The sequence below is a fragment of the Agelaius phoeniceus genome, chromosome 17, assembly GCF_051311805.1.
Source record: "Agelaius phoeniceus isolate bAgePho1 chromosome 17, bAgePho1.hap1, whole genome shotgun sequence".
Classification (NCBI taxonomy): domain Eukaryota; kingdom Metazoa; phylum Chordata; class Aves; order Passeriformes; family Icteridae; genus Agelaius; species Agelaius phoeniceus.
Window position 1 is genome coordinate 10,720,267 of NC_135281.1, and position 11,927 is coordinate 10,732,193.

The following is an 11,927-nucleotide window of genomic DNA, read 5'->3' on the forward strand; positions in this document are numbered from 1 at the left end:
GCAGAGCTGAGGGTTCTCAGGCTGTGTGCAGAACTGAGGGTTCTCAGGCTGTGCAGAGCTGAGGGTTCTCAGGCTGAGCAGAGCTGAGGGATCTCAGGCTGTGCAGAGCTGAGGGTTCTCAGGTTGTGCAGAGCTGAGGGTTCTCAGGCTGTGCAGAGCTGAGGGATCTCAGGCTGTGCAGAACTGAGGGTTCTCAGGCTGTGCAGAACTGAGGGTTCTCAGGCTGAGCAGAGCTGAGGGTTCTCAGGCTGAGCAGAGCTGAGGGATCTCGTGGCAAGCTCGGTGCTGACGCAGCCGGGGCTGCTGAGTGCGCCTGGCACCGCTTCACATCCGACCCTCATCAGGAGCTTTTGACTCCACCATTTATTTGTTGCCTGGCATGTTCCACTCCGGAACATGTTTGCCATGCCTCCGGGCACCTGGCAAACCTCCGGGCACCCGGCACCATCAGCCAGCTCTTGAGGGATGGATCCAACCCAGCCCCTGCCTGACCTGCGCTGGGGCTGCAAAAAAAAATAACTCGGGATCAAATGGGTTAAATATTTTATTTATTTATTTATTTATTTTACTTCTTTCCAGGGAAGAATTTTACTTTGCCTTTTTTTTTTCCCTTCCTCCCTGCTGCTTCCAGAAGACCAGGTGATTCCAGGCACAGCTCTAGCAGATGGTTTTGGTGGTGGAAAGCACAAGGGGATGACTCCCAGGAGCTGCTGTTAAGTCAAAAAGGAACTGATGCATGCAGCGTGCCACAGCCCCAGCCTGGACAGCTCCCAGTGCTCCCCTCTGTACAGGCAGCCTGTGCTGGCCCTGTTTATACACCCAGCTTTCTCTGTGCCTGATCCAAAATCTGCTGGGATTGGGGAGCAGCCCTTTCCTGAGCTCCCTGAGCCAGCTGGAGTCAGAGAAAGCAGTGTGGGAACCCCAGTGCAGCCACCCCTTTGTGATCCTGCCCACTGCAGCATCACCCTGATGGGCAATGCAAACCTGATCATGCCAGAGACCAGGAGATTATTTCTTTTTAATGGTCACATATTCCAATGTAAAACCTTCACCTTACACCTATGGCAAATATTGCCAAAGTTGTGGAGTCAGGAAAGCAAATCTATATTTTGTCAATATTAGCCCAATAAATAAAATTTGAGAATTAAATGCATTCCATGCTTACCAAATGAAAATTAATTTCTGATACATGAAAATTGGCTTCCTTAACAACATTTCCCTTGTTTTAGTGAGATAATCTAGAGCTATATTAGGAAATACAAACATTTTTCAGAAGAATTATACATAATTTATAGAGAAGGAGGTCTGAATTAGCTCTAGCATTGCCCAGAGCTTTCCTACAGTCCATAGGTCTGGATCTCAGCTGTGCTCATGGATCTGCTCCCTCCCTCTGATGAAACCCTCTCCCAGAAACAGTTAAACACAAGAAGCCAGAAATGATCCATAAATTAGGTCTGGCTATAGGTTCAAAATCATAAGTTATGGCCTATTGACCCCATACTCTGAGGGGAAATCAGAAGCATTTTTCTAAAGAGCCACCACTGGAGGAAGGGAGGTTTAATATATGGCACGGCAGAGCCCAGCTGCAAATAAATACAGCACTGCATAATTGCAGGGAAAATCAATAAATACCATGGTGGTTAAAATAAAGATATGCATATTGAGGGTCTGGGCTTATGTGTGTGAAAGGTTGTTTCCCCAGAAGCAAAAGATGATTTTTTTTTTTCCTGCATTAAAGCCTCTAAAAACAACAAAGGCAACAGCTCCTGTGCTGTCCCTTTCGCAAGGAGCAAGTTTCAGCTATTGTTTCCCTCGGAGCAGCTCTGTGTGGAGTCGTCATTATTACCATAATTAATAAGCGCGGTTTGCTCATTTGAAAAATTCCGGCGACATTTGCCGCTCAGGCATCGCGTCAGCGCGAGACACAAAAAATCGCTGTGACAACTGTTCTGCAAGTTCAGCTCTTATTGACGAGCACCACAAAGAGATGAAGCCCAGAGCAAGTCCCTTTTCACTTTAATATTTAAACCTCTTTTAAGAGGACGTCAATATTAACTCCCATAATTGATGCTGACAGGTGACTGCCTGGCCATAAAAAAGGCAAGCGATAAAATTTGAAAAAAACCCTTAAAAATAACAAGCAGGACTTGCAGGTCAGTGCAGTGAAGGACAGTGGGGTGAAGGGATGAGGTCTCCTGCATCCCTGGTGCAGCAGAGGGGACCTGGTGATTCACACAGGAAGGGATGGGACCCTTTGGGCTCAGCCGATTTTGTTCCCCCAGGTAAATCCCTGGATCTCCTGGATGAGAAACCCATCCTTGCTCAGCCTCCAGACCAGCCAGTGCTTTTAATAAATAAATACCAATTGTAACTAGTTAACCTCAGGATTTCCAGCATTAAAGAGATTTCCCACAGGAGCCAGAGAGCACTAGAGGAATGGATAAATGCAAAGTTCATGGGGAAGAGGACACAGCCTTTTGCAAATCCCAGTATGAGGGGAAAATACCCATAAAGTGCTATGACACAGGTGCCAAAAATAGTTATTTACTGGACATAGGTTCCTGATTTTTATTGATTCTATTCTTAGAAATGAATGCATTTTTTTGTCTTTAAAATTCAGGTTAAAAGTAGTTAGAATTTGGAACAATATGAAACCAAGATTTAATGTAAAGTGCTTGATGACCTGAGTATTGTTATTGTCTTTTCTCCATGTACAATCCAACCAGGAGTGACACAGTAGATCAATCTCTTCATTTATTGAAATGAAGATATAATTTTCCTGGCCTTAATTTCTACTAATATGCAGATCATAGCATAAGCCCAAAACTAGAGTGATAATGTTTTTATTAAAGCTGATAAAAGTATTTTGAATTTTAACTTTTTTTTAACTTTTTGAAGTTGAAGGCAGGGAAAGCACTAAAATATCTTTTACACATTAAAAAAAATATGTTCACAACAGGGAAAAATATTTTATTAATAAAAAATTGGGATATCTAAAATGAGATGTTTAATAAAAATATTACTGGTGACAATATTGGCTGCATAGACACAAACTTCTCTGAATAAACCCAAGGCACTCCAGTTAAGATGTTTTAGGTATCTCCACTCTCATATTCATCCTTAAGCTAAAACCAGCAAAATTCCTTCCCAGCACCCCTCTCCCAGCAAACACCTCCTGCTCCACAGATATTTAACCAGGATGTCCCAGCCAGCCCTTTTCTTCATATCCTTCATGTTTTTTCTCTGTGCTTTGGGGTTCCCCAGGCAGGGTTTCCTGCTTGCAGAGGAAGATGCACAGCAGAAGATTTGGGATTAAAGAAACAATAAAATGTCCCAACCACTGCCGTGTGGCAGAGAACAGGGCAGGGATTTAGTGCTGACAACAGAAAACAGGAGAGCTTTGTAGCAATTAAAGCTGAGCAAAACCCACCAAATGTTGGAGAAAATAGAGTGGGGGGAAACCATTGTGGCGTTACGAGTTTAAAAACAAAAATCAATGTTCTTATTGTTCCCTGCAAGAGTCTCACAAGGAGGCAAGAGCTGTGCCCAAGCTTGGCTGGCTGCAAAATAAAAGATTAGCAGTAAGATCTTTATCAAAAATGGGACTGGGAAGCTTTTGTTTAAAAGGCCCACTTGAACCAAAGCTCTCCTGGCTGATTGCTGCTGCTAGGATTTGAAATTGCTACCATTGTATATATAGTATTTAAAAGAGAGATGACCACTGACATGAGCTACTTGGCAGCAAACAAGTGTGCTTTAAATAATCATATTAATTTCTACAACAAGTGATGCCAAGTTAGAAGTGTATTTGTGTGCAGGTATATGTGTGTGTGCACACATGTGTGCTAGCAGGTTTCATGCCAAGGAAAGAGGCTATGGGGGAAATTTGGTGAAAATGCCTCAGTTTCCTCTTGGAGTTTTTTGTTTTGTTTTGGTTTTTTTTCCCATCCTGGCATCACAAATAAAATCTCCTCTGTATTTAGACTGTGCTCTGTACAGTAATGCCTTTGTTACCACTATGGCTCTTACTTAAGCATCTGACTACAGTAATTGTTTTATACATTAACTGTACTCCCTGATGGTTGCCTTATTATCTCTTTTTTTTCCAAAATGGTGATTGCAGATATTAGCAGCTTGATTACTCCTTTTATTAACAATTTCAACACTGTGTCAGGGTTGATTTGGGGAGTGGAGTGGTGGTGTTGGCAATGGTGGGCTTGAGTTTCTGTGGTGCTTTGGTCTTTCCCAGCAGCTCCAATGCCTTGAGGAGATTCGGATTCAATCTGAGTTGCACCTTGACAATCCACGGGATGGAGACTCTTGGGCTGCAGAGAACCATTTGCATTCAGCTGCCCTCAGGGCCAACACTGGGCAAAAGTGATTTATGAAATAGAGGCATGGAAATGATGGATTAGGATAGGGAGAAGGATGCACCAAATCCCTGTAAGGCAGCGCCACAGCTGCTGTAGGCACTGTGTGTGTGTGTGTGTGTGTGTGTGTGTGTGCAATAACATGGGAGCCCAGGAAGGCAGCACCAAATGTGAGAAGTGTGCCCCAGTGCCTTTTAGACATGAGACATTTCCAGTGGGAAGTGGAAGGGATCAGGCCCTGGAAGGGGCAGGCGAGGTTTCTGCAGCACAAAGCGCTCCCCTGCCTTTGCTCATGCGTCACTTCTGTCATCAAAAGGAAAATCAGAGTCTGATGCCAGTTATTAAATATCTTCATTATAAGGGCATTCCTTCCAGCTGACTTTCAATTTTGTTGTATCTGGGGGCCCTGTGTTAATAACTGCATGCTAAGGACAAGTGTTCTCAAAAAACACTGACTATTGAAATCCTTATAAATAATATGCAGCTTCCTGCTTCTGATTGATAGATATATTGTACAGCAGAGCCACCATAAAGGCAATAAATACATGTACTGTTAAGGGTCATGAGTCTCAAAATTAAATCGAATGCAGAAATTGAGTCTTGACAGAATCTGAAGGGATAATGTCTTAGCTTCTCCAATTACGCAGTTCAACATTTGGATAAATCATATGAAAGTAAGTATTTAGCCCCATTTTTCATAATCACTATTAATGAGAACAAAATGGGAGCTGAGGGCAGAGGGAGAGAGTTCTGACAAGATAAATAGCATATGGGGTGTGTTGTCAGCCACAGAAAATCAAGGCTGTTTAAACCCCCTAAACAGCAGGAAGGAAAAAAGCAGGGGGGGAAAAAAAGTAGAAAGAATATTGGTCATGTGTTATTATCAGCAACAGTCTCTGTGTCAGGACTTTGGAGATCTGCCTTCTCAAACAGCACTCAGGGCACAGAAGTATCATCTAGAGCTCCCCAGGATGGTGAATGACTGATATCCAGAGCACACCTTTTAAATATTGCCTGTTTGCACTCTGCAAGCAGCACTTAAAACACCTCTGAAAAAATGCATTAAAAAACCCACAGATTTTGCCTGCAGACTGGTCCCTGTGGGTGCAGGACAGGTGGCTGTGTACACCTTCAGTGGTCACCTTTTTGTGTCAGGGCAATAAAACCAGGAGGAATAGCTTTGCTTGCACAGGTTTTCTCCAGCTTTCATGCCAGGACATGCACAGGATGTGCAGGGCTTAAAGCAAGGAGAGGAAGGTATAAATTCCATAGTCATTTTCCATCATCTTGTCTGTCTTTCCTGCTTTTCAAGTTGAAATCACTTTAAGCATCTGCAGCAAAATTATTCTTAGAGAGTCTCTCATTAAATTAGATGTCTCTGAATTGAATTCATTTCCACTCCATTTTGTCAGCTGCTAACACAGAGAGAGCCAGATCCTGCTCAAATTGGCTTTGAGGTTTGGTCCCTCTTTTTTTGGGGAGGGGCAGAGATTGGGGTTTCACCCTTGTGCTGAGTTTTTCCCCACCCTGAATTCCTGCCCTGCATTTTGGATTCTCAGGGAGCATCCACCGCCCTCGCTCAGATGCTGCCAGTGGCCGAACCCCGACGTTACAAATCCTAATGACTCACTAGGAACCAAATTATATCCGAATATTCCTACAATACAAAGCACAAGGCCACCTTTTGTCACCGAATTAGAGCTGCAATATCCCCACCGAAGTCCCCAGCAGTCTGTGCTCTGAGCCCCACATCCGCATTCCGCGCTGCTCCGAAAATGAGCATTATGCTCTAAACCTCTGCTTTCAGCCATAAATATCCCAGCAATCCAGGGGCAAAGGGACTGTTTCCATATCTCATGCAACGTTAGCAGCTCGCAGATTAAGCACGTGGGGCCTGGGGGATTATCTCCTTGAATCAATATAAGGCAGGGAAGCAAACAAACAGCTGGCCGGGTTCCCCAAAATAAAAGCGTTTGATTGTGGCAAGCTTCAAAGCAACTGGTTGACACGAAATAGGTTGGGTGCCCTCCCCTGCTGTGCCCGAGGAGCAGAGGGTAGCAGGGAAATAAATAAACATCTAAAAATTACTGCTTACTCCTCCCGCCGCCGACAAACCACCTCCCAAAGAAAAGCAGGGAAGCAAGGAAAAGCTCCCCAGAACATATGGCAGAATCAAGCACAGGATCCCGGCAGGTTTGGGTTGTACAAGTAAATATTAATCTGGGGGGGATACTGGGGGCTGAGATCAAAAGAGCTGCTCCCGTTTCTATAGGGAAAAGGAGCGCTTTGATGTCACGGCGCCTTCCCTGCGCCACCTAATGAACTGAAATTGTGACACAGTGACATCCTGCAAGGTTTGAAAGCACTCAGCACAATGACACGTCTTTGGGGCTTGCTGCTCTCTTTTTCCAGCAGCCTCCTGTGCCAGGGGGAAGGGTTCTGCTGGTGAGGGTGGAATGGAGGTGGAGGAGACAGAAGAGGGTTTGGGGAGTGAGAGGCGAGCGCTTCTCCCTCAGCTGCACACGGGGAGAGCCAAAGGGACTCATCCAGGCCATGCCCGACCAGGAAGGTGGGGAAGGGATGCAAACAGAGGGAAACAGCTCAGCAGGGTGTGCACAAGGCAGAGGGTGAGTGAGCCCAGAGCCCCCATCATCCAAGGCTGGCAGGACCAGAGTCATCCTCACCCCACACTTTGTGCCTTCTACACCCAGCTGGAGCCACAGCATCCTCAGGGATGATGGACACGGAATGAGTTTCAGGAAAATGCAGAGTCAGAGGAAGGATGAGCTCCTTGCCTGGGTCCCACAGAGACAGAGCCTCTTCTTGGTCACTTCAGGCCAAGAAAATACCCAGCAGGTAACAAAAGCAATCCCACACAGGCTTTCAGCCTGGGCTTGGTCAAACGAAGGCCCTGAATATTTCAGCCAGCTCCCAGAGAAAACCACTAGAACAAAACCCTGTGCTGCCATCCCAAGGAGGGAGAGCAGGGAATAACCTGCATGGGATGGGGCACAGGTGCCCAAACCCCCATTCTGGATGTCATGTGCTCCGAGGGAGGAAACCAGAGAGAATGAAAATAAAATAAATACTCATAAACTGTGCAGCAAAACTCTCAGGGCAGGCAGAGAGGGAGGAAAGATGTGAAAGTGGGAGGAAGAGATGGTTTTGCTAAGGATGACTTTTGGGTGATTTTGGGTGGATCTCCTCCATCAGGAGGTGGTTGCCCTGCCATTGCCTGTGGAGTGTGGGGTGGTTTATTTATTCTTTACCCAACCTGTGGCTCCTGGCAAGGGCACAGATCCCAGCAGACCCTGGACAACACCACCAGTCAGGGCTGCACACAGCACTCAGCAAGCACAGGGTTAAACCCAGTTAATCCCAGGGATTTACTCTGGATTAACCCAGAGGAATTGAGAGCAGCATTTGGCCCTGTGTAAAAGGGTCAGGCCAGGATTTCAAGTGCAGAGGAAACCCAACAGCATCACCCACTCAGGGAGTCACAGAGCTGGGTAAGAGAGTTGCTGAGGCAAGTTAGGAAATGTAATAGAGCAAGAGAGAGCTGCTGAACCAGGCAGGGAAATGAAACTTTATTCAATCATCTGCTTTACTTATTTCATAGGGAGGAAATCCATCTATTCCTCGGATTTGTTTATGTGTGAAAGCTCTGTGCTGCCACGATGCAAGGGAATGGTTAGAGAGGATCAAAAGGGTGATGCTGAGCTGCAGCCTGCCTAAAAATGCTGCACCCACGTAGGGAGAATAAAACCAGGAACAAGGGAAAAGAGTTCCACAGCTTTTCTGAAGCCAAAGTGTGGTGGTGTGATCACTCTTCACCAAGACACTGGGATTAGGAAGGCATTAATGGGAATGACAACTTGATGGGATTTAGCAAAGAATAATGACACTGTGACACCACCTTTCCCAAAAATGCCATATTTGGGTGTGTGCTCAGGGAAATCCATGTACAGACACAGCCACAGGCACAGCAGGGAAGCCTGTAAGGACTCTGGGTGCCATTGGAACATGGCACTGAGCTGTCCCAGAGAGGGGGACAGAAATGCACCTGTGTGATTTCAGCACCTCAGAGGTACTCAGAGGAGTTTGCAACAGGGCTCAGACATCCCAAGAGCCCCTGAATCAGGGGAGAAAGGCAGGATGGCTCCCAGCACACATCCACCCCTGTGGGAAATAGGTTCTGGAGCAAGGGTCAGGATCAATCATATGGAGCTTCTTTTATAGGAAAAACTGCACAGAGCAGACTGAGGCTGGATGCACCTCCCATTTGCAGCATGTAGAAATATTCAATAATAATCATTGTGACAATAATAATAATGAGAGTGATAATACAATGGGGAAAGGCTCAACTTGAACCAATTATTGCAGCTTTGTAGTAGTCATGGGGTGTGTGGCTCCATGCAAGGTCAGGTCATGATGCTTTGGTGGCCAGGACAGGGTGTCAGCACCCATGGGTAGCCCCAAGGACCACCCATCACCCTCCTGTACCACTGTGGGGGGAAAGCACCAAGATGGGAAGTGATAAATAACTTGTGTCTCATGAAGGGATGTTCCTGGGTGTGAATTAGAGCCTCACCAGCCTCCAGCAAGATGCCCCTTGCACAGCGTGGCAGCTCTGATCTAGGAGAGGTTTCCCTTCAGAAATGCCATTCCCCAAATCCCACTCAGACTCAGCTAAGCTGCATTTCTTTTTTTTTCTTTTTTTTTCCAAATCAGCCCTATGCAGATTCCACCCTCACCACTGGTTAACTCCTGCAGCACCAGCACACACTGAATAACTTTAAGGGCTTCAGGGGTTTTTTGGTTGGGGGATCCTAAAATTTTGAGACATGACACAGCGCCTTAGTGAGACTGTCTGGCAATTTGATTTTAAAAAAATGGCACAGAGGTCTGGATGCCTTATCAGCCATTTTCCTCATCTTTTTGATATTACAAGACTTCTTTGCATTAAAGAAGTGCTGTGTGTAGAGCATTAGGGGTGTTGTACCAGTCTGCATTAAGAATGTAGATGTTTACTGCAATTTCCCTTAGCTCATAGCTGTATTTCACTAATAAAGTGTGAGTTAACCAAAATCCAATTTACCCAGGAGTATCTTTGAGTAACTCACAGTAATTTTATATGTGATTTGTGCTGACAGCAGATGTGGCCATTCCCTTAGCTGAGCAGAGGGGCAGAGCAGGGGGACACTAATCTTTCTGTGAGCTTCCCATGACGGATAAGTCTGTGCCTAAGTCAAGGCAGTGATGCTTGAACTAAGAGTTCAAAGTTAGGATGGAAGAGGAAGTTCAGAAACGATGGGAAGCAAGTTGCATCATCAGATCCCGCCAAGTCAGTGACTCGGGATGGTTTTAGAAATCTTGAACACGATTGAGGCATCCTGCTAGAGATATGAGTCCTGAATGGGAATCCTGTTCATAACCCCATCCATCCCATCCCATCCCATCCCATCCCATCCCATCCCATCCCATCCCATCCCATCCCATCCCATCCCATCCCATCCCTATCCTGTATCCATCCCATACCTAATCCATCCCTATGCCACTCCCATCCCACCCCATCCCATCCCCATCTCCATCCTGCTCCCTGCCCCGGTCCCAATCCCAATCCTGGTCCTCTTCCCGTTCCCAGTTCTGTTCCCTATCCCAGTCTTGTTCCCGATCCCATTCCCGACCCCATTCCCATTCCCAATCCCGATCCCATTCCCGTTCCCTATCCCGATCCCATTCCTGATCCCGATCCCATTCCCGTTCCTGATCCTGTTCCCATTCCCTATCCCATTCCTGTTCCCCATTCCCGATCCCGATCCCATTCCCGATCCCGTTCCCGATCCCGTTCCCGATCCCGATCCCGATCCCGTTCCCGATCCCATTCCCGATCCCGATCCCATTCCCAATCCCAATCCCATTCCCGTTCCCGATCCCGATCCGTTTCCCGCTGCCGCCGCCCCGGGCAGGCCCGTGCGAGTGCTGCCCCCTGCCGGCGCCGCGCGCCCCTGCAGCCGGCGCGGTTGCCGCGGTAACGGAGCGGGCGGAGCGGCGGCTCGGGGGGAACCGGGGGGGACAGAGGGGGACAGAGGAGGACAGGGGAGGGCCGGGGGCCCCGAGGGTCCCACCCCGGCTCCGTGGGGCCGTCCCGCCGTCGGGGCTGCAGCACAGCCGCCGGAGCAGTCCCGAGCGAGCAGCGCCGGGGCAGGCGCGCAGCGCCATCCTGGTCCCCGGTCCGGCTCCGCGTTACTCGGGAGCAGATTCCCATTCTGTGCTGGGTATTACCTTCACACTGGGCCGGGCCGGGGGCAATGCCGGCAGGCATGGAAACATCCCCGCTTCCGAGCATCCCCTCTTCCAAACATGCCCTGCTTCCCAACATCCCCACTCCCAACATCACCGCCTCCAAATATCCCTGCTTCCAAATGCCATCACCGCTCCCACGTGCTCTGCTCGCAGCTGCTGCTCCCCCCGCTTCCCCCGTGCGGTTTTTCCAAGCCCCCCCCAAATGACCAGCCTGGGATTCCCCCTCCTGCCGCGTCCCGGCCCGCACAGCGCGTTGGGAGCGCGGTGGGAATTGGCCCGCGGGCTCCGGCGAGTGCCAAAAGCGGGGTGCCCGGCCCAAAGCGGGGTGCCCGGCCCAAAGCGGGGTGCCCGGCACCGGCAGCCTCCCTCCCCGCTGCCTGCTTAGGATTCGGCCCGCATGCAGGCGGAGGAGGGCTGAGCATCCCGGCGTGCGCCCGCCCCGTGGCCGCGCTGCTGCGGCCATCTGGATGGGGAACAACGGGCCGAGCTCCGGCAGCGCCTCTGCGAGCGCGCAGGAGGGGCAAGAACAAATGCCGGGAAGATGGGAGCGCCTTGGGATGCGCGGGATGGGAGCGGTGGTCCCAGGGAGGCCACAGCCCTCCCGACCCTTCGAGAGCAGGTTCCTGCCCAGAGAAGGTTCCCTGCTCCCACCTCTCACTGCACAGAATTACGGTTTGTGAGGATTTCCCACCACTCCCCCCCCCCCATAAATTAGTATCTTCCAGCTGTTTCCTTCCACATAAAATCTCTTCTATTTCTTCTCTTATTGCTGTATATAAACAAACATGAGAGCGGCTCGTTCTAAATAAAGTTATTTGTCTAAGTAAATTAATATATCATATTCTCTCCTGAAATATAGAGAGCTATTTGTCTCCAGAGAAATCATGTTGAGTGACATAGTATAACCCTATTCATTTGCATATGCAGATATGTCTAATTATTCAACTTGCAATTAAAGGCTTGTGTGTCAGCAAATGAGACTAATTAGAATCATAGAATCATGGAATCGTTTAGGTTGGAAAAGCCCTCTAAGATCATCGAGTCCAACCATTCCCCCAGCACTGCCAAGCCCACCACTAACCCACATCCCCAAGTGCCACATCCAGAGGGCTTTAAACCCCCCCCAGGGATGGGGACTCCACCACCACCCTGGGCAGCCTGTGCCAGTGCTGGACAACCCTTTCAGAGAAGAAATTTTCCTTAATTCCAATCCAAACCTACCCTGGTGCACCTTGAGGCTGTTTCTTCTGG